Below are 24,801 nucleotides of genomic sequence, written 5' to 3'. Positions count from 1 at the left end.
AATTTCACTCTTTCATTCTTTCTTTCGTGCTACTACTTGAGTCCAATTGGTATCTAGGCGATACGAATTGGTATCTAACCATCTTCACTCTCTTTCGCAGATGGTTAGAACTAGAGCAACGACTACGCCAACACCAACACCGGACAGACAAGAAACAACTGAGCCAGCCACTGGGGCTGTTGCTCGAGGAAGAACAGTGGCAAGGGGCCGTGGTAGAGGTCGTGGGAGGACATCCTCTAGAGGAAGAGGACGAGCACCGAGCCCATCTGGTACTAGGGCGGTGACTCCTCCACCGACTGAGGAAGTGATAAGAGAGGGGGAGGATGGGGTGAATGAACAAGTGCAAAATGAGGAAATGCCACCCCAACGTACCCCAGAGATGATCAATCAGGTTCTGGCTTATCTCAGTGGGTTGTCTGAGCAGGGTCAGACACCCCCAGTGTTTTCTGCACCAGCACCTCAGGCTCCGGAGGTACAACATGTGGCTACTATGGCTCCCCGCATGGATGTTCCATTGGAAATAGGCACGTTTCCACGTCTGACTACTGGCCCTATAATGACAAATGATCAGCATGAACTTTTCAGTAAGTTCTTGAAATTGAAACCTCCGGTCTTCAAGGGTGCTGAATCGGAGGATGCTTATGATTTTTTGGTTGACTGTCACGAGCTACTACACAAGATGGGTATAGTAGAACGGTTTGGTGTGGAGTTTGTGACTTATCAGTTTCACGGGAACGCCAAAAATGTGGTGGCAGTCACATATTGAGTGTCAACCAACAGAGGCACCACCTATGACTTGGGCCTCATTCTCTAGCTTGTTTATGGAGAAGTATATCCCCCGAACTTTGAGGGATAGGAAAAGGGATGAGTTCTTCAGCCTAGAGCAAGGTAGGATGTCGGTAAATGCTTACGAGGCTAGGTTTCGCGCACTATCCAGATATGCCACCCAATTATATTTCAGTCCCCAAGAGCAAATTCGCCTGTTTGTGAAGGGGTTGAGGTCAGAATTGCGGATTTCGGCCTTACAGATAGCGGCAACGGCAAAATCCTTCCAAGAGGTGGTAGACTTTGTGATAGAAGTGGAAGGAGTGAAGCCATACATCTTCACTACGAAATCGACATCAAAAAGGTTTCGAAAGGGAGGTGAGTTTAATGGTACTTACACTAGAGGAGAGGGTTCGGGAAGTTACTCAGTCCGACCAATTCAGTCTTCACTACAGACTGTAGTTGGGGGACCACCTCAGACCGGTCAACACTTCTCCGAGGGGCCTATGCTTGACTCCAGAGAGTGTCATGGATGTGGGGAGATTGGACATATTAGGAAAAATTGTCCCAGACAAAGTTATAGACCCCCAATAGCTAGAGGTAGAGGTGGTCATGGTAGAGGCCGTTATTCTGGAGGACGTGGTGGTCGAGGTAATGGTGGTCACCAAAACGGCAGAGGTAATGGGCAAACTGGGGCCACTACATCACAACATGGTAGGGGCAACGGATAGACGAACGATAGGGCCCATTGTTACGCTTTCCCTGGGCGGTCTGAAGCGGAGGCATCTGATGCTGTCATCACAGGTAATCTTCTGGTTTGTGATTGCATGGCTTCTGTATTGTTTGATCCTGGATCCACGTTTTCTTATGTATCTTCCTCATTTGCTAATGGTCTAAATTTACATTGTGAATTACTTGATATGCCTATTCTTGTCTCTACTCCGGTGGGTGAGTCTGTGGTAGTTGAAAAGGTATATAGGTCTTGTTTGGTAAACTTTGTGGGGAGCAACACTTATGTAGATTTGGTTATCTTAGAAATGGATGATTTTGATATGATTCTGGGTATGACTTGGCTTTCTCCGCAATTTGCAATCTTGGATTGTAATGCTAAAATGGTGACGTTAGCCAAGCCTGGGACAGACCCGTTAGTGTGGGAGGGTGAATACACTTCCAATCCGGTCCGCATCGTCTCCTTTCTTCGTGCTAAGAAAATGATTAGTAAAGGGTGTTTAGCTTTCTTGGCACATCTCAAGGATGACACTACCCAAGTACCTTCGATTGAGTCGGTTTCGGTGGTCCGTGAGTTTATGGATGTGTTCCCTGCAGATCTTCCTGGTATGCCACCGGATAGGGATATTGACTTCTGTATTGATCTTGAACCCGGTACTCGCCCCATTTCTATACCCCCTTATAGAATGGCTCCCGCGGAGTTAAGAGAGTTAAAGGCACAACTTCAAGAGTTATTGAACAAAGGCTTCATTAGACCAAGTGCATCCCCTTGGGGTGCTCCGGTTTTGTTTGTAAAGAAGAAGGATGGGAGTTTTCGAATGTGTATAGACTACAGACAACTAAACAAGGTAACCATAAAGAACAAGTATCCTCTTCCCCGCATTGATGACTTGTTCGATCAGTTACAAGGTGCTTGTGTCTTCTCTAAGATTGACTTGAGATCCGGTTATCATCAATTGAAAATACGGGCAACGGATGTGCCAAAGACTGCTTTTCGAACGAGGTATGGGCATTACGAATTTGTAGTGATGTCCTTTGGTCTTACGAATGCCCCTGCTGCGTTCATGAGCTTGATTAATGGTATTTTTAAGCCATATTCGGACCTCTTCGTGATCGTATTTATTGATGATATATTGGTATACTCAAAGAGCAAGAAGGAACATGAAGAACATTTGAGAATGGTATTGGAAATGTTGAGGGAGAAAAAGCTTTATGCCAAGTTCTCTAAGTGTGAGTTTTGGCTAGATGCAGTGTCCTTCTTGGGGCACGTGGTTTCTAAGGAAGGACTGATGGTGGATCCTTCTAAGATTGAAACAGTGAAGAATTGGGTAAGACCCACTAATGTGTCAGAAATAAGGAGCTTTGTTGGGTTAGCTAGCTACTACCGCCGATTTGTCAAGCGATTCTCTTCTATCGCTTCCCAATTGACGAACTTGACTAAGCAGAATGTTCCATTTGTATGGTCGGACGAATGTGAGGAAAGCTTTCAGAAGCTCAAGACTTTGTTGACTACCGCACCTATCCTTACCTTGCCAGTAGAGGGTAAGAACTTCATTGTTTATTGTGATGCATCCTATTCTGGTTTGGGTGCAGTACTACTGCAAGAGAAGAGTGTGATTGCTTATGCTTCAAGACAATTAAAAGTGCATGAACTTAACTATCCCACTCATGATTTGGAATTGGCCGCGGTAGTGTTTGCATTAAAGCAATGGAGACACTATTTATATGGGGTTAAGTGTGAGATCTATACGGATCATCGTATCCTACAGTATGTCTTTACTCAGAAAGATTTGAACTTAAGACAGAGGAGATGGATGGAGTTACTAAAGGACTACGATATCACTATCTTGTATCATCCGGGGAAGGCAAATGTTGTAGCGGATGCTTTAAGTAGGAAGGCGGGAAGCATGGGAAGTCTAGCTCACTTGCAAGCTTCTAGACGCCCATTGGCTAGAGAGGTTCAGATTCTAGCTAATGACTTGATGAGATTAGAAGTAAATGAGAAGGGAGGATTGTTGGCTTCTGTGGAGGCAAGATCTTCCTTTCTTGACAAGATTAAGGGAAGACAGTTCGATGATGAAAAACTACGCAGAATCCAAGATGAGGTATTGCGAGGAGAGGCTAAGGAAGCACAAATCGATGAGGATGGTGTTTTGATAATGAAGGGAAGGGTATGTGTACCCTGAGTTGATGATTTGATCAACACTATTCTGACAGAGGCTCATAGTTCAAAGTATTCGATACATCCGGGTGCAACCAAGATGTACCGTGACCTAAAGCAACACTTTTGGTGGAGTAGAATGAAGCGTGATATTGTTGATTTTATTGCCAGATGTCCAAACTGTCAACAAGTAAAGTATGAACACCAGAGGCCCGGAGGAACCCTTTAGAGAATGCCCATTCCGGAATGGAAGTGGGAAAGAATTGCAATGGACTTTGTGGTTGGTCTTCCCAAGACATTGGGAAAGTTTGATTCTATTTGGGTAATTATTGATAGGTTAACTAAGTCTGCTCACTTCATTCCGGTCAAGGTGACTTACAATGAAGAGAAGTTAGCCAAACTTTACATCTCGGAAGTGGTGCGATTGCATGGGGTTCCACTATCCATCATATCAGATAGAGGTACGCAGTTTACTTCTAAGTTTTGGAAAACATTGCATGCGGAATTGGGTACTAGGTTGGACCTTAGTACTACGTTCCATCCTCAGACCGATGGTCAGTCTGAGAGAACGATTCAAGTGTTGGAAGATATGCTTCGTGCATGTGTGATAGAGTTTGGTGGCCATTGGGATAGCTTCTTACCCTTAGCGGAGTTTTCATACAATAATAGCAATCACTCAAGCATTGATATGGCTCCATTTGAAGCATTGTACGGTAGGAGATGTAGGTCTCCCATTGGTTGGTTTGATGCATTTGAGGTTAGGCCTTGGGGTACTGACCTTTTGAGGGATTCGATAGAGAAAGTGAAGTCTATTCAAGAAAAGCTTCTAGCGGCGCAAAGTAGACAAAAAGAATATGCAGATCGAAAGGTTAGAGACTTAGAGTTCATGGAGGGTGAACAAGTCTTGTTGAAAGTTTCACCAATGAAAGGGGTGATGCGGTTTGGTAAAAGGGGTAAGCTAAGTCCAAGATACATTGGACCATTTGAAGTACTTAAGCGAGTAGGAGAGGTGGCTTATGAGTTAGCCTTGCCTCCAGGGCTGTCCGGAGTGCATCCGGTATTCCATGTGTCTATGTTGAAAAGATATCATGGGGATGGAAATTACATTATCCGTTGGGATTCAGTCTTGCTTATTGAGAACTTGTCTTATGAGGAGGAGCCTGTTGCTATCTTAGATAGAGAAGTTCGCAAGTTGAGGTCAAGAGAGATTGCATCCATCAAGGTGCAATGGAAGAATCGACCGGTTGAAGAAGCCACTTGGGAGAAGGAGGCAGATATGCAAGAAAGATACCCACATCTGTTTACAGATTCAGGTACTCCTTTTTTCCCTTGTTTTCCTTCTTGTGATCGTTCGGGGACGAACGATGGGTAAATTGGTATCTATTGTAACGACCTGTTTAGTCGTTTGGAGCAACAGACTCCAATTCTAGAAAAACTGGCAGAAGCGACGGACCCCACGACAGACCGTCATAGGCACGACGGACCGTCATGGGCACGACGGACCGTCGCAGGGTCTCGTTTCAAAACACTTAGAAAATCTGAAATTGGGTACTGAAAATCGACTCTCTGAACTTCGTGACAGAATGGCAGGACGGACCGTCACAGGCGTGACGGACCGTCATAGATAGTTCAGTGGAAATTGACTCTCTGACCCTTGCGATGACCTGCAGGACGGACCGTCGCAGGCACGACGGCCCGTCACAAGTTGCGCAAATCCCAGGCAGAATCGGATTTCCTTACACGTTTTAAGGGACGTTTTGGGACTATTCTTTCCTTAATTATAGATTTCGTGGGGTTATATTAATAACTAAAATTCTTGAGGGATAAAAGAGGTAACTTTGGGTTAATTAGTGGGGTATTATTGCCATCTTTTACACTTAATTATATGTTAACTAGGGTAAAAGAAAGAGGGTTTGAATAAAGAAAATAGAGAGAACAAGGAGAGAGAGAAATTGATCGATCAAGAGGCAGAGGGAATATCAAAGCTTGGGAAATTGCTTGTTGATTCCAATTCTTCGGTGGAGGTAGGTTATGGTTTTCATGCTATTCGTAGTAGACTCTCAATAGCGAATGATATGTATTGGTAGTATTGTAAACCTGTCTATATGCTTAATTGTATGCTTGCATGAATATGATTATATGATTGTGATAAAACAAGCATGATGAAAACTATTGAATCCTAAATCTTGAAAGAAACTTTAATATACATTATTAATGATGATGCCTTGGTATAGAAGAAGGCTTGATGAATTAAAGTAATGGGATTGATGATGCCTTGGTATAAAGAAGGCTTGATGAATTAAAGTAATGGGATTGATGATGCCTTGGTATAGAGAAGGCTTGATGAATTTATAGAATGATATTAGTGGATCGGAGTGTCACGTTCCGACACATCGTATTAGTGGATCGGAGTGTCACGTTCCGACACATAGAATTAGGGGATCGGAGAGTCACGTACCGACACATGTAGGGGATCGGAGTGTCACATTCCGACACATGTAGGGGATCGGAGTGTCACGTACCGACACATGTAGGGGATCGGAGTGTCACATTCCGACACATGTAGGGGATCGGAGTGTCACGTACCGACACATGTAGGGGATCGGAGTGTCACGTTCCGACACATGTAGGGGATCGGAGTGTCACGTACCGACACATGTAGGGGATCGGAGTGTCACGTTCTGACACATAGAATTAGGGGATCGGAGTGTCACGTACCGACACATAGTAGTAGGGGATCGGAGTGTCACGTACCGACACAAGAGGAGGAAAGATGATGAATCTTGAAAGAGATAATATACTTAACTTAATATACTTAATTCCCAAATGAGTATGGTATTGAGGCTTGAGCCCTCATGGATGAACTTGATGGTACTTACTGATGATTATAGTACTTGGTGTTGCTACATGTTGTGTTTTATAGTTGATTTATGATATTACTTGATATATACTGTTCTCTATTTTGAGTTGACCGATGATATCTACTCAGTACCCGTGGTTTGTACTGACCCCTACTTTTATGTTTTCTTCTTGTTATTTGTGGAGTGCAGCAAACGTTCCGTCATCTTCAACTCAGCAGTGATTCTAGCCAGTCTTCGTCATACCGGATATTCAGGGTGAGCTAATGCTTCTAGCTTGGACTGGGTCTCCTTCTTCAAGTCTTGATGCCTTGAACTTCCGGCATGGACTAGCTTCTTATGTATTTTTAGCTTTTAGATACTCTTAGTTTAGTAATTTAAAAGTAGATGTTCTTGTGATGATGACTTCCAGATTCTGGGGATAATGATAAGTTTTTGAGTTATAGAAGTTGATTATCTATTTTTACTTATGAGTTTAAGTCTTCCACATTACTTTCTGTTTATATTATATTGAAATGTTAAGGTTTAGATTGGTTGGTTCGCTCGCATAGGAGGGTAAGTGTGGGTGCCAGTCGCAACCCGGTTTGGGTCGTGACAGTGATACATGATTTTTCTCTATGTGATGGTTTCAAACGGGTTGTTTGTAGTGTTTGATAACGTGAAAACGTTAAGGTTAGAATTTAAGGTTTGAATGAACCCTTTAATGACTCGTTTACCTTCTGTTATGCTATGTATTGATCTTGTACATGATTTTATGAGTTGTTCTTTATTATGTCATTGAATATTTCACTATGTATGATTATGAATATTGAATGATGAATAAGATTCTTGGAAGGAAGAGGTAATCCTTCTAATTGTGGTTACTCTAAATGTTTATATTAGCCTATAAACTATGATGCTATGCTATGAAAAGTATGTATGATGTTGCTATGTGAATATGTTGGGCTATGAACGTGTTATTTTTGAGATTATGATAAGAATACGAATATAGAAGTTATGATACTCTCTTGTATTCTTTAAACAAGATGATTATGCCATTTAAATCTCACAAAATGAAGGTTACGATGAAAGGACAACTCTCATCTAATCTAAAATATCTTGTGATCATGTTATACAAGGAGATAATATCCTATGACCTATAATAAATTAATCATAAAAGAAAACTTAAAGGTTATTTCAGGAAAGTTATATTAATATAAGAACCGATAAAATCGATATGGGAAGTGTCCCTTCCCTAGCAGAAAGGTAGGTTCACAATGATTCTCATAAGATTGAGGCTGCTATGTAATGTGGAACTATGGGTCTCTAATACATCTCCTAGTTTTTGAACTATGTTGCCACCACTGGATACTAGCTAGTGGATACACCTAGAAAGCTATGTCATGTAGGTTCTTCTTTGGCCGGTAGACCACCTTTTTTTGGTGTGGGGAAGACACTGATTCCATGTTAGCTCGCATGATCTATGTCGATTAAGACTTCCCTCATGTAAAATGAAACTTGACTAGGGTGACTTAAGGAGTTTGTTTAGTATAGGTAGTGGTATGGGACGCTGCCTACACATTGCACTAGTTTACTCTAAGGGAAGTCCTAGGAGATTGTTCTTAAGTAATATGATGATAACAAAAATACATGTTTATGATATATGATGTTACTCTTCTATGAATGTTGGTTATTATGATAATACTTTATTTGGTTGCATTGCGATACAAAGTAATGACTACTTATGTTACAAGTTACATAAAGCAAGGCTTTTCTTATGGTCTCCTATCTTATCTACTCAGTTATGTGGAGTTATAGGGCTTCACATGACCATTGCACTTGAAGGTTTGGGATGGGATCATTGGTAATGATTTTGTATGTTGTGTCTATAGATCTATTGAATATGAAATATTAACGTGACTCTATGAGAATATGTCTTTGATTATGATCATGCTTTAGCTTGTATGTGTTATATGGTATGTGCATTGAAGATTTTCATATGACTTAGCATGCTTTCTTAAGAGATTATAAATGATCCTCTTTCATGCATGTTCTTAAGTGTTATGTGAATATACTCATACTTAGTACATGTGGCGTACTAACCCCATTACTTAATATTACTACAACTGTAGGTTCCGTCCATTGAAGTTTAAGGAGGCCGATTTGAAAAAGCTTGGAACTCTTTCTCCAAGTGTTGGTAGGTCCTCATGTTTGGGACGCTATAATTTATTTTCAAGTTTATGAATACTCTAGTAGATATTAGGATTATCTATTTCCATCATGTTTTCTTTAGATTCTTTATATTAAGGCCTATATGGCATATTGACTATTTTTTGGCTAAGTCTAGATTTGAACTCTTAGATGGTTTTATATATATGAGAGAGTTCCTTAGAATATCATATGGCTTATGAATGTTAAGTATTAAGTGTAAGTATACTTTAATAGAATGTTAAAAATTATACTTTTTCTGCTAAATTTAACTTATGATTGTGATGAATGCTAAGAAGGGGCTTCTCTGTGACCTCTAAGAGGTTAACGACGCCGGTCTCATCTGGGGTGTATTCTACGAGTGTGACAGGGTTCTTCTATAAGATGATTTCAATCAATGATTGATGATATAATTAATATTAACTAAATGATATTAGATCAATTTTTTTATGGTCCCACTCAAATCATTAAATCCTAATTTTGACTATACAATGGGTGATGTGATCATGTCTCTATTGTATTGAATTCTTATGTAGATTGTATAGGGTTGTTGATATATGTATGAATTAGTTTAAAATTGTATATAGGTTGTCCTAATATTATGAATTTCTTGCAAAATTATGTTGGGTCATTAGGTAGTTTGATTATTGGTTTGGATTGGTGTATATGGCTATTGGTAAGAGCCTTTGTGAATTGAATTGGTTGAATTGGCTAAGGATAGGAGGTGTTGATGATGGAATGGTGGTATGTTGACCTAAATTCCTCTATATTGTGCATTATAGTTATTTCACATTTGATTTTTGGAATGTTCCACTTATGGTGGTGGTGTTTATGTCATATATTTATGAAGAATGTGGCCTCGTCGACATTACTTTATGAATTAGGATGTTATCATGTAATAACTTGTATATGTGATCATTATGAAGGTCTATATGACTTATGTGTATATATAAAGTCAAAGCATGTGTTATATTAAATAGATGATAGGTCTCTATAGTAGACTATGGTGATGTCTTAATGTATGGTACTTGATGTTGAAGTATGAATCTTCCTAGTTGACTATATGAGTCTTATGATGAGTTATATTGAAGTTTATAGAGGAGTGTGTAGGGTGACCTTTAGTATACTTGGTTGTCCCTATATGCTACTTGATGGATATTGTACATGTGATAAGATGATGATGTGTGTGTCTTGTTTGGTAGACCTATGTCCCTCTACTTAATACATGTAGAATATGAAAATGACTTTATTAGGATAAAGCACATTTGTCATGAATGTGCATGTGTAACTGAAATATGATCATAAACATAGTTAAGATGGTCATTAATGTGGAACCTTCAACCTAGATAGAAGGTTATGATATCCTTGAAGTTGAAAGCCGTAACGGTATCCTTCTTGTGTGAATGATGGACATAGGGTTTGATTGGTTGGAACGACATGAATCATCCTTAGGAAAGTCATGAAGCTATCCTATTTAACCATTGTGTGGCAGCCCTAGTGGACCCCATTTGATAAGGTGTATTATGATTTGGTTGTGACTTCTATATGGTACCTTTTCATATGCCCTTCTTATTGAATAACTCTATGACCACAAAGGCTAGCACGGATGAGTATGCTTGGGGAGTGACTTTACTTTAGTTGAGACTAGAGTACCAAAAAACCCTTGATATTCCTTAACTATGTGCCTAAATGAGATGTGTCCTAGTTATACCCTTGGCAAGTAGAATACTCTCCATCGATGTAGGGTTGACTCAAGATTCCATGCGTAGCTAGTATGGTTAATGTTGTTTGTCACGACTGGAGTCTAGACCCTAGCTGAAATCGGCGTCATTAACCTTTCAGATGTCGCAGATAAGACTACATACGTCATCGTTACATCATCTAGATAAATTTTAGCGGAAAAATTGAACTTTTTGTTTAGTTGAAGTATACTTAGACTTAATTTCATAATCGTTCAAAACAACCATCTAATACAAATACTCAAATGTTTGAAATAGTTCATAATTGCATTAAATATATACTTGCACAAATGGCACCAATACAATGTCTGAAACAAGTGAGAAAGAAACGCTAGTGGAACATACTCCACTAGCTAATGCGTACGTCTAATGCTAGAATATAATAGAAGGCATCCTTGAAAGCATGAGGTCCTACCAAATCTGGATGAAAGCTCCACGTCCGGATAACTTCAGCGTCGACTCGTAAGCTGTAGCGTCCAGCTGCACCTGCACCTAAAAGTAAAGAGTTGTATGGGATTACTACACACTTATACTAAGTATGGGTATATGCAAGCACACGTCAAGGACATTCGTGATTAATAAGATCTCTCTCCTAATGATATGAAATATGGACTTGCCAAATTAGGACATAACATATTTCATATCATTTGTCCATATACCATGAGACCTTGGAATCATGGACTTGACATTAGGACTTACCAAAATGAGGGCTCAACATATAGGACCTCAACTAGGGAGCCTTCTTTAGCAAACACAGAGTCTGCTTCATTCATTCATGCGTACTTCATTTTCATTTCGTTCGTAAGCTAGTGTAAACTCCAGTCATACCTAGTGTCATTACTTAACTCTAGCTCACCCCGTTATTATCCTATCCTAACACCTTTGGGATCGTTAATTTCATTATATGTATTACTTGAGACTGGCCTTATTCTTTGTTTGGGAACTTTAACCTTAACCGACATAGATCATGTGAGAATCATGAAATCCAGTGTTTAACCTCACACTATAAAGAGGTGAAATCATCGAGCAAAGTGAACCAAAACATGCTAGCGTATATAGGGAATCGAACCCTGCTAGAACCATATATTGGCAGTATAGGTTCAAAGACTAGGAGATATAAGGAGACCCATACCCGTCTTGACATACAGTCTCATCTCATGAGAATTATACGAACCTCTGCCTTCCCTAAAGAAGAAAAAACGACTCATATCTAGACTATCAGTGCTCAGTATAAAGTTGAATTATATCCATCGCATACATCATAGAAGCAAGCTTCTAGCATGAGTCATCATAGATCATTAGATTATTTATTATCTCATCATTACGTATGAAGTGTCAATTTTTCTTACACTTACATATAGAGTGTGATTGACACTTGTCTCTTAATAATCAACACTCTCTTAGGTGAGTACTTTTGGTGACCTTATATAGGCGTAGGTACAACTTGTCTCACTTGCACTAGCCTCATATATGGTGGCACCCTTTTCTCTCTTAACATTTTTCCGTTTCATCTTACACACCTTTCATTATTTGTTCATCGTCTAACATACATATGCTATCTTAGAGTTTACATTGAGGGATAGAGAGAGAGAGTTTGATTTCAAGAATAAAAAGCTATCATATAACAACATTTCTTCTTTTTATCACTCAAAACATCTAAAGTCAAGGTCTATACCCGAGTTCAGAGCGAAAAGGCCAAAAAATTGAGCAAACTTTTCAAAATGGTACAAAATTGATTACGAAACCGAAATGACAACATTTGAATCAAACTTTTGATGGTGTTAAATTTTATGTGTAAGACTCATGTTAGAATGAGTCTTACATTAGCTTTTCCTTTTGTAAGAAAGATGGTCAGAGTTTTTTAAAAAATAATTAATTTACCGCATCACTATTAATAATATTTCCTCCATATTATTAAATTATATATTTTTTTAAAAAAACTATCAAACGTGATCGCAATCACTTGCATTTTTATTTACATATAACTAGTAAAAATAAAAAAATATAAACACGAAATGCAAAAGCAAACATAGTTATACAATGTTCATTTACAGAAAATTCAAATCACTTCAATTTTATTATGCAGATCATATCACTTATTTTAAGGATAAAATAGATTTTTATTCTTGGCAAGGAAGATACATATTTATAGTTTTAGAAGCAAGTAAAGGGCCAAAGAAAAGAAAAGGTTTGATATTGTTTTTCTAAAATTGGAAGATAGACCTTTTGAGTAGTTCAAAAAAATATATGACCCTTTTAATAATTTTGAATTTTAAATTATTTTATTATAAGTTGTAAACTAAAATAAATTTATTGATGGGTGCTGCGGCGACCGTGTTTCCAGACAATTGTGTTAGTTAGAGACGTCGCCTCAACAGTTTGACTATACCTCTATTTAGTGAAGATGATCAACTATTGATCTTTACCATTATTATCCGTTTCTATCCATAATTTTTTTAAAAAAACATAAAATTTATTGTGAAGTTAAATATTTTGACACAAACAAAGGAAGAAATCATGTTATTTCATCAATAGAGAATCCTGCTATTTCATTAGTAAAACAAGAATGATGAAAACAAGACGTGTTCATTTGTTATTGTCTTACATATTTTGTGTTATGATTCTTGTTGAGATGCAGATAACATACCTAGAGATTTAACCTTTAAAAGATGGAAAAACAATTGTTTCGTCAGCTGGAAATTTTGAATTGGAATTTTTCTCCCCGACTTCAACATCGAGTAAACGATACGTGGGAATATGGTTCAACAAAGTATCTATATAGACAGTGGTATGGTTTGCTAATAGAGACACACCACTCAATGATAAAAATGGTATGCTCAATTTTAAGGCACAAGGAAATGTTACTCTTGCCAGACACTCGATTTTCCTTGTACGCTCGAGGAGTAACTCTCAAGTCATTTTGAGTAATTGTGCTTGAGAAACTGTTCATGTGTGGCCTATGCAAAACTAGACGTAACAGGGACAAATGAAGACTGCTTGCTTTGGTTTGATGAGCTGATGGATATCAGATAGTTTGGTTCTAGTAGACAAGATATATATATTTAAAGTTGGACTCTTCTGAGAGAGAGATAAGTGCAGGTTGGTCTGCTTTTTTACACATGTCGGGAATTTTCTACACCAAATTGAACTATCTATTAAAAAATTGAAAACACAAAGATTCCTACTTATCACACTGAGATGAATTTATATCAATATTCATACATAAACTCCATTAAATATATATTACAGAAATTGAGAATCAGCTTGCCATTGGCGGCATTAAATCTTCTCTTAGTGCTATGCTTGATCTTGTACATTAGGTGTACGAAGAACAAGAAGAAGTAAGAGGAGGAGAATAAGAACCAACAATATTTTAGTGAAGGTAAACTAGATGTTTTGCTACATTGAAATTCGAATTAAGTGGCTGGAATTGATGGTAAATGAAATTCAATTATATCCTTATTTTGACAGGAAGCTCTAAATTGTTGTATGTTAATAAAAGCAAAAATGATGATCTAGATTTACTATTATTTGATTTTGCCACTATCTTGGCCGCTAACAATAATTTTTCTTTGAGAAACAAGATTGCAGAGGGTGATTTTGGACATGTTTACAAGGTAACGATGTTAACTACTACTCTTTTCTTTTTCTCTAAGAAAATTTCTCATCTTCAAAGTAGTATATATGCTGGAACATTGACAAAATTTTGGAATATTTAAAAGCAAAAAAGTTTTCGATTAGAAAATATATCTCCCATTCTCCAGAAATGTCAATTAAAGTTAATTCCACTACAAACAATCTATCTAAAAAAAGTTCACCAAGAATTTTTCAATCGAAAAACTAGAAAAGCTAATTGTTTAAGAAAATGTAGGTTGCGCTGAAAGATGGGCAAGAAAAAGCAGTAAAGAGACTATCAAGATACTCAGCACAGGGAACTGATGAGTTCAAGAATGAGGTTATCTTTATTGCTAAACTCCACCATCGGAATCTAGTGAAACTACTAGGTTTTTGTATCCAAGCTGAAGAAAAAATGTTGGTTTATGAGTACATGCCTAATAATAGCTCTTATTGGTTCCTTTTTGGTTGGTTCTCACTTCTCTCAACTCTTAATAGATTTGGTTATCTGTAGTAATAGTTCAATCAGCTGCAGATGAATTCAGTTATAACTTCTATGAACTCTTGATTTTTTCAGATACAGATAGGAGGTCACTGCTTGATGGGCCTAAGTGCTTCCATATTATTAATGGAATTGCTCGTGGACTTCTCTATATTCATCAAGACTCAAGATTGCGGATAATCCACAGAGATCTTAAACCTATAAATTATTTGCTAGACATTAATATGAACCCGAAGATATCTGACTTTGGCATGCAAGAAGTTTTGGAGGAAATGAGATTGGAGCCATGACAACAAGAGTGGTTGGAACATTGTAATGATCTTTACACCAAAGAGTTATGGAAAAGATAATCATTGTTTAGCATTATCCTACAACGGCTACATGTCTCTAGAGTATGCAGAAAAAGGGAAATTCTCAGTGAAATCAAATGTTTTTAGCTATGGAGTTGTAATTTTGGAGATTTTAAGCGAGACGAGAAATAGAGGGTTCTTTCATCAAGAGCATCACCATAATCTTCTATGACATGTAGGAACTCTTCTTACACATATACTGTAAAAATTATGCTAGTTAAAACTATAGCATCTAACAACTGCATGATATTAAATTTATGTTTGTTGACAGGTGTGGATCCACTTCAAAGAAGGCAAGGTTATGGATGTAATAAATACACATCTAAAGGAGTTATGCAACAACCAACGTGAAGTGCAAAGGTCTGTCCATAAAGGTCTATTGTGTGTGCAGCAGTGTCTAGAAGATAGGCCTAGCATGTCATCAGTTGTGTTGATGTTGTCTAGTGATGTCCCATTACCGTCACCTAATGAGCCTTGTTTTTTACTAGCAGAAGTCGATTCGGTGAAGTTAATAGTTCATCTAGAAAGCTTGGCGAACATTTTATAAATCAATTAAGCATCACACTATTTGATGCTAGATAAGATTTATATATGTATATCATTTGCTTGTGGAGGCTGTTAGGAAAATGCTGACGAGCACAAAAATATATATGATAAAAGTAATGGAAATAAAATGGAAAAATAACGACACCAAAATTTTTACGTGGAAACACTTTTGAATAAGGGAAAAAAATCACGAGCCAAGAGGAGCAACTAATATTACTATAGTAAGAAATTTTACAATGTGTAGTCACGAATACAATACTCAAAGTGACTACTACACACTCAAAAGGAACAACACTCTTTTTTTTTCCGTCTTACTAAAATATCGCTCACACTCTATTTTTCTTCAAAGTCTATTTTCTTATATAGTCTATGGAATACCTCACTTTGCTCTCAAAATGGTATTTCTCTTTAGTTTGGTGTATACTACAAATGAGCAAGAATGCTCTATTTATAGAAGGATAAAACCATGATTATGTCACTAATGACATAGGTAAATATAGCAAAGTCAAAAATGGTTGCAAATCTTACCAATTTGCCAACTACCAAATCTTTTTTTTTCAACTCCAATTACTATTCCTTTTTAACAATTGCTTGTACCAATTGAATGGCTAAAGTTGACTAAAAAAATGGGATGGATTCAACAAATCTCCTCCTCTAGTCCCATTTAATGGAAAAAGTATCTTCAACTTCTTTAGAGAGAGCTCATACCCACAAGTTCTTTGCATAACTCAAACTTATCTTTCGGTATCATCTTGGTTAGCATATCTGCAGGATTTTCACTTGTGTGAATCTTTTTGACGTGAAATGATTCATTCTCCACTTTCTCACGAATCCAATGATATATGACGTCAATGTGTTTTGTTCTTGCATGGTACATGGAGTTCTTGCTCAAGTATATTGCACTCTGGCGGTCTGATTCAAACCAAGCTCTTGAAGAAATCGCTTTAGCCATATAATCTCCTTGCCGGCTTCAGAAGCCGCAATATACTCAGCCTCAGTTGTAGATAGTGCAACACACTTCTTCAACTTTGACTGCCATGATATAGCTTCCCCTGAAAAAGTAAACAAATATCCAGCAGTGGATTTTCTGTTATCAAGGTCACCTGCCATATCAGAATCTGTATAGTCTTTCAAGATTGGATTTGATGCTCCAAAATATAAGCATTCATCTGAGCTTTCTCTAAGATACCTGAGTATCCACTTCACAGCTTGCCAATGCTCTTTTCCTCAATTTTCGAGAAATCTACTGACAACACCAACTGCGTGAGCAATATAAAGTCTAGTGCACACCATTGCATACATTAGACTTTCGACAATGGAGGAATATGGAACTTTGGCCATGTTCTCTTTTTCCTCCCTAGCTGTAGGACACATCTTCTTGCTCAACTTCATATGACCAGCAAGAGGTATACTAACAAGCTTAGCATTCTTCATATTGAAGCGCTCCAGTACACATTCAATGTACTTCTTCTGGGACAAATAAATTTTCCTTTTATCTCTAAGACGAGTAATTTTCATGCCCAAAATTTGCTTGGCATGAATCAAGTCTTTCATAGAAAAAGATTTACACAACTCTTTCATCAGCTCGTCAATCTTGGAAGTATTATTGCCAACAATCAACATATTATCCACATACAACAAAAGGATGATAAAATCATTGTCAGAAAATTTTTGTACAAATAGGCAATGATCTGAAGAAGTCTTCTTATAGCCTTGCTCCCCCATTACAGATTCAAACTTTTTGTACCACTGTCTGGGAGCTTGTTATAGGCCATAGACACTTTTTTTTGAGTTTGCATACAAAATTTTCTTTACCATCTACTTGAAGCCCTCAGGTTGTGCCATATAAACCTCTTCTTCTAGGTCACCGTGAAGGAAAGTTGTCTTCACATCCATCTGTTCAATATCTTAATTAAGACTAGCAGCCAAAACTAGAACTATGCAAATCGAGGACATTTTCACAACAGGAGAAAATATTTCGTCAAACTCAATACCTTTCCTTTGACTGAATCCCTTAACAACCAATCTAGCTTTGTACCTGGGCTTCAAGTTATGCTCTTCAACTTTAACTTTGAACACCCACTTGTTCTTCAAAGCTCTCATGCCCTTGGGAAATTTTACCAACTCATAAGTGTGGTTCTCATGCAAAGACTTCATCTCGTCTTGCATGGCTTCAATCCATTGATTTTTGTGCTCATCTTCCATGGCCTCCTCATAATATTCAGTTTCTCCCTCGTTAGTGAGTAACACATACTCATTTCTTGAATAACAAGAGGAAGGAAAACTCTATCTTGTGGACCTCCGAAGTGGAATATTTTATTCGTCCACAACTTCATGAGCAACAGGATCATCAATAACAATATCATTGTTATTATAAACATCAACATGTTGATTCGATACATGATTATGGGCATCACCATGATTATCAAACCCAACAACATCATGCACACTTGTGTGAGGAACTTCATCATGATGAACTATTCCATCAAAACATGAAGATTCTACCTTCTCCGCTTTGTCAATATCTTCAATTGTTTGATTCTCCATGAAAATAATATCACGGCTTCTCACAAGTTTCTTTTCAATTGGATCACATAGCCTATAACCAAATTCATCTAGGTCATATCCAATTAAGATGCATTGCCTTGTCTTGGCATTTAATTTTGACCTCTCATCTTTCGGCACATGTACAAAAGCTTTGCAACCAAATACTCTCAAATGGTCATAGGAAACATCCTTTCCATACAAAACACTATTTGGTACATTACTTTGCAGAGCAACAGCAGGAGATAGATTAATAACATGTGCATCGGTCAATAAAGCCTCACCCCAAAATGAGTTCAGCAACTTTGCATCAGAAAGCAAAAATCTAACTCTTTCCATCAAGGTCCTGTTCATCCTCTCAACCAAACCATTAAGCTGAGGAGTCTTGGGAGGAGTCTTCTGGTGTCTAATACCTTGATGCTTGTAGTATTCGTCAAATGGTCCACAATATTCACCACCATTATCAGTACGAATACATTTCAATTTCTTTCCAGTTTCTCTTTCAACTGAAGCCTGAAACTGCTTAAAGACACCTAACACTTGGTCTTTAGTCTTCAAGACATAGACCCAAAGTTTTCTCGAGCAATCATCAATTAAAGTGACAAAGTAAAGTGCACCACCTAATGTCTTTGTCTTCATTGGACCAAATAAATTAGAGTGCACTAACTCAAGCAACTGTGTCTTTCTCGAAGGAGGGTAGGAATTAAAGGAAACTCTATTTTGTTTACCAGCCAAGCAGTTCTCACATTTTTCTAATTTAGCACTTTGGAAATATGACAATAATTTCTTCTTGGCTAGAACATTAAGCCCTTTCTCGCTTATGTGGCTAAGCCTCTTGTGCCAGAATGTTGAAAAGCTATCGCTCTCAACCGCATTCACCATATCAACACAAGCAGAGGCCGTAGTCCAGTATAGACCACGACATTTGTTACCACGAGCCACAACCAAGGAACCTTTAATGAGCTTTCATTTTCTATCGCCGTGGGTACTAACATATCCTTCATCATGTAAAACACCAATAGAAATTAGGAGCAGACAAATATCAGGAGCATGTTTCGCAATGTTCAAAACTAGTTTAGTTGCACCACTAGTTTCCAAAAAAATTGTACCAATACCAACCACCCTAGAAACAGTTTCATTACCCATACTCAAGGTTCCAAAATCACTCGGAGTGTAGGAAGAGAAAAAATCCTTCCTTGATGTCACATGAGATGTGGCACCATTGTCCACAACCCAGCTTGACTCATCACAAGCAATATTTATCATGTTTGCATCAAGAACGGTAACAAGATCTTCGGTGGTGACGGTGGCTAAGCAATTTTCATTGCCATCTTCTTTAGTTTCCTCTTTGTTTTTGTTCTCTCTCTTCAACTTCCTACATAACTTCTTTGTGTGCCTTTCATGCCACAATGATAACACTCAATATCCTTAAGTCTGCCTTTGGATTTGCTCATATTTTATTCTCTATGCTTGGAACCACGAGTTTTATTTCTCCCCCTGGGGCCAGTTATGAGGACATCCGACGAAGAGGAACCTTGAGTTTTTCTTCTCATCTCTTCGTTCAAGACAATACTCTTGGCGGAATCCATAGAGATCACACCATCTGGAGAAGAATTTGACAATGACGTTCTAAATGTTTCCCAAGAATCTTGTAGGGAACCAAGTAGAAGCAAGCCTTGAATTTCTTCATCAAATTTGATGCCCATAGCAGATAATTAGTTCATAATCCCCTGAAAATTATTCAGATGGTCTGTCATCGGAGAACCATCATGGTACTTCAAACTCAACATCTGCTTTATTAAGAACATTTTTTTGTTGCCAATCTTTCGAGCATACAAACTTTCAAGATGCTCCCATAGGGTTCGAGCATGTGTTTCCCCAGAAATATGGTTCAACACATTATCATCGACCCATTGCCTAATGAATCCACAAACTTGTCTATGCAACAGATTCCTCTCTTCATCTGTTTTATTATCAGGCTTTACAGTGGTAAATACTAGTTTTAAAAAATTCTTAACATAAATCAGATCTTCCATTTTTCCCTTTAAAATGGCGTAATTAACACCATTCAAAGTAACCATTCTACTTGTGTTGGCTTCCATTGTTTTTTCCAAAAAATAAAGTTATCGCAAATCAAAATAAATCTTTTCTGATGTGGAAGTTTAGATTGTGCTGCAACCATAGAGCATACTCAGATAAAACCTTTGCTCTGATACCAGTTTGTTGGGAAAACGCGGACGAGCACATAACTATATATGATAAAAGCAATGGAAATAAAATGGGAAAATAACGACACCAAAAATTTTACGTTGAAACCCTTTTGAATAAGGGGAAAAAACCACGAGCCAAGAGGAGCAACTGATATTACTATACTAAGGAATTTTACACTGTGTAGTCACGAATATAATAATCAAAGTTACTACTACACACTCAAAAGGAACGACACTCTATTAATTTCCGTCTTACTAAAATATCGCTCACACTCTATTTTTCTTCACAGACTATTTTCTTATATAGTCTATGGAATACCTCACTTTGCTCTCAAAATGGTTTTTCTCTCTAATTTGGTTTATGCTACAAATGAGCAAGAATGCTCTATTTATAGAAGGATAAAACCATGCTTATGTCACTAATGACATAGGTAAATATAGCAAAGTCAAAAATAGTTTCAAATCTTACCAATTTGCCAACTACCAAATCTTTTCTTTTCAACTCCAATTACTATTCCTTTTTAACAATTGCTTGTACCAATTGAATAGCCAAAGTTGACTAAAAAAATTGGATGAATTCAACAGAGGCTAGTTTCACAAACTTAGAGTGTCACTAACGTTTTGTGTGACACTCAACAAATTATTCACAAATCTAATTACAGTGATAGGATATGACACTACGATTTATTTACTTAATTCTTTACTTGATAGAGCTCAACACAGCTTCCGATTGTGAATATGCCAAAAGAGTGCTTTCTCATTCTAATTATCTATATTACCCTCACTATGTGTTGACTAAATTTGTCATAATTGTACAAAGAGCATGGACAACTCTTTTTCAAAACAAGTACAGTTGATAGAATTTTAATGAACAACTTGATGGTGATCAACAGGCTGGTCAATCTAATGACAAAAAAACATTTGACCCTTTTAATTATTTTTGAATCTTAAATTATTTTTTATTTACAAGCGTTTTACTAAAAAAATTATTGATTGCTGCTGTGGTGACCATGTTTCTAGACAATTGTGTCAGTCAGAGATGTCGCCTCAACAGTTTGACAATATTTGTATTCATGAAGTTGACCAACCATTGATCTGTACCATTATCATCTCTCCCAATCAATATATTCTAAGTAAATTGAATTATTAATTATTTCTAGTGTTTAAATAGATAACCTTTAAAAACATAAAATTTGATGAGAATTTAAATATTTTGAAATCAAGCTATTTCATCAATAATCCCTGCTTATTATTGAAGGATGAAATTGAGAATTTTTGCAATTTCTTTTAGGAAATCAACGATGATGGAAAGCAATATATCTTCATTTGTCATTGTCGTACATATTTTTTTTTGTTTTGATTCTTATTAGAGCTGTAGATAACATATCTAACGATGAACCTCTAAGAGATGGAAAAAAAGTTGTTTTGTCAGGTGGAAATTTTGAGTTGGGATTTTTTTACCCAACTCCAACATTGAGTAAACGATACGTGGGAATATGGTTAAACAAAGTATTTGTACAAACAGTGGTATGGGTTTCTAATAAAGACACTCCACTCAACGATAAAAATGGTATGCTCAATTTTACAACCCAGTGAAATCTTACTCTTATAAATGGCTCTGGCAGTGTTGTCTGGTCTTCCAATACCAAAAGACGCGTGAAAAATCAAATAGCGCAGCTTCTAGATTAAGGCAATCTTGTTTTTAGAGAAAGTGCAAGAGAAAATTATGTATGGCAGAGTTTTGACTATCCTGGTGACGCAGCTTTGCCTGGAGTTAAGATTGGGATCCATCTTAAGAATTTTTTTAATGTTTTCTCTATTCATGGAGGAGCAAAATTGACCCTTCTTATGGTGAATATAGTTTTATATTTTATCCTAATGGATTCCGACAGACATTTCTCATGAATGGTTCCATCCAACGCTTCAGGGGTGGAGCATGGAATGGTAGAAGCTTTGCTAATTCACCATCTCAACTACCAAGTCCTTCTTATAAATACATATTTGGTTCCGATCCAGACCAAATATACTTTACTTATGAGCTCATTTACACTTCTGCCATTGCAAGGGTAGTGAAGTAACTAAATGGGCTTCTAGAGCTTTCGACATGGAATAATAAAACTCAGAATTGGGATAACTTTTGTAGCTCACCAACAGACAACTATGACATTTATTCCCTGTGTCACGCATATGGTTTGTGCAACAATGGAAACTCTCCAATGTGCAGTTGTTTGGATAAATTTGAAACTAAATATCCAAAAAATGGGCAAAGGGAAATTGGTCAGGTGGTTGTGTTAGAAAGACACCGATATTGAATTTCCAAAACAAAGTTAAATTGTTAACATATTTACTCTATATAAAGTGGGACTCTTCTTAGAAGGAGATAAGTACAGTTTTGTCTGCTTCTTTACCTTAGTCTTGAGTTTACTACACCAAATTGAACTGTCTGTTAAAACTTTGAGAAGACTAAGATGAATTTATATGAATCATTAGGAAAATCCAGTAAAAAGAAATTGAGAAACAGCTTGCCATTGCCAGCATTATGTCTTCTCTTAGTGCTATACTTGATCTTGTACATTAGGCATACGAAGATCAAGAAGAAGAAAGAGGCGGAGAATAAGAATCAACAACGTTTTAGTAAAGGTACCCCGAATGCTTTGCTACTTTGAAATTTGAAATAAGTGGCGTGAATTCATAGTAAATGAAATTCATTCCTCTTAACATCCAACTAAATTATTATTTTGATAGGAAGCTCTGAAATGTTGTATATTAATAAGAGCAAAACTGATGATCTAGATTTACCATTATTTGATTTAACCACTATCTTGGACGCTACCAATAACTTTTCTTTGAGCAACAAGCTTGGAGAGGGTGGTTTTGGAACTGTTTAAAAGGTTACGATATTATCTATTTCTCTTTCTTTTTCTCTAAACAAACTACTTTTTTTCAAAATATCATATATACTGGAACATTGACAAACTCTCGGAATGTTTAAAAGGAAACTATTTTTCGATTATAAGATATCATTCTCCAGAAATATCATCAAAAGTTAATTCCATTTCAAACAAGATATCGCAAAAAGCTCACACAGATATTTTCAATCGAAAAACTAGAGAAGCTAATTGCTTGATGATATGTAGGGTGTGCTGAAAGATGGACAAGAAATAGCATTAAAGAGACTCTCAAGATACTCAGCAGAGGGAACTAATGAGTTCAAGAATGAGGTTATCTTCATTGCTAAACTCCAAGCATCGGAATCTTCTGAAGCTTCTTGGTTGTTGTATCCAAGCAGAAGAAAAGATGTTGGTTTATGAGTAGATGCCAAATAATAGTTTTGATTGGTTCCTTTTTGGTTGGTTCTTACTTATTTCAACTCTTGATACATTTGATTCTCTATAGTAATAGTTCAATCAGCTGCAGATGAATTCAGTAATCACTTCTCTGAACTCTTGATTTTTGAACATACAGATAGGAGATCATTGCTTGATTGGCCCAAGTGCTTCCATATTATTAATGGAATTGCTCAAAGACTTCTCTATTTTCATCTAGACTCAAGATTGAGGATAATCCACAGAGATCTTAAACCTAGCAATGTTCTGGTAGAAGTTGATATGAACCCGAAGATATCTGACTTTGGCATGGCAAGAAGTTTCGGAGGAAAAGAGACTGGAGCCATAACAACAAGAGTGGTTAGAACTTACTAAAGATATTTAAACCAAAGAGCTACTTGCACTGTAGTAAAATGATAATTCTTTGTTTGTGATTATACTTAATTTCTTTGTTTGACATTATCGTACAGCGGCTACATGTCTCCAGAGTATGCAGACGAAGAAAAATTCTCAGTGAAATCAGATGTCTTTAGCTTTGGAGTTGTGAAATCAGATGTCTCCAAAAATTCTCAGTGAAATCAGTCAAGTCCTTTACAGAAACTAGTAATTAAGGGGGGGGGGGGGGAGTTGTGAAACAAAAGTGTTGCAATGTTGTAAAATCTAACAAGTAGCAAGAGTGAATTATTTGTATTTATCAAGTTGTGAGAGAAACTAGGGTGTAAGTTTTCCCCACAGGTTCATAACGCCATAATCCCCGCTTATAACAATTCTTTTCTAAGGTTTTGCATGCAAAGTGATAAGTTATGTATCTCTAAATCCATGGTCCGGCATTTAGATAATTTTACCCAGTACCTTTGTCCGGCTATGTGTGTCTCAGTTACTAACCCTTACCTTTACTCCATATTAAGCATCATATTCGATGTTAGGCTTAGTTATTACTTTGAACCAATGGTAACTAGCCTATTAGATAGCATCCACTAAATCTATGTGGATAATTCTTTTCCTATTAACTACCCCATTTGGTCAAGCAAATACCATTAAGGCAAATTATAACGTGTGCACTCGTTCAAAATACTTCTAGATGAAAGAATTATCGATGCATGCAATAACCTTGTTTAGAATTGTTAATTAGTTAGGGTTATTTTTTTTAATTACCCATGGTTCCCACAACCCTAGTTGTGGATTTAGTTACCCATGCTTAGAAGAACACAATTCATATTTGTTGAATAATAAATCATGAACTTACTTTGACAAGTTTTGAAGAATATC

The 24,801-nt window shown here is 37.1% G+C and overlaps 1 pseudogene; it reads left to right on the top strand.

Annotated features, from left to right (window-relative positions):
- Window positions 1–355: 355 nt before the first annotated feature.
- On the top strand, window positions 356–24,108 carry LOC101268816 (G-type lectin S-receptor-like serine/threonine-protein kinase At4g27290; annotated as a pseudogene).
- Window positions 24,109–24,801: the final 693 nt, after the last annotated feature.

This window comes from Solanum lycopersicum, chromosome 2 (assembly GCF_036512215.1).
Source record: "Solanum lycopersicum chromosome 2, SLM_r2.1".
Classification (NCBI taxonomy): domain Eukaryota; kingdom Viridiplantae; phylum Streptophyta; class Magnoliopsida; order Solanales; family Solanaceae; genus Solanum; species Solanum lycopersicum.
Note: the sequence above shows the minus strand (reverse complement) of the source record. Positions and strands in the feature narration are given on the sequence as shown.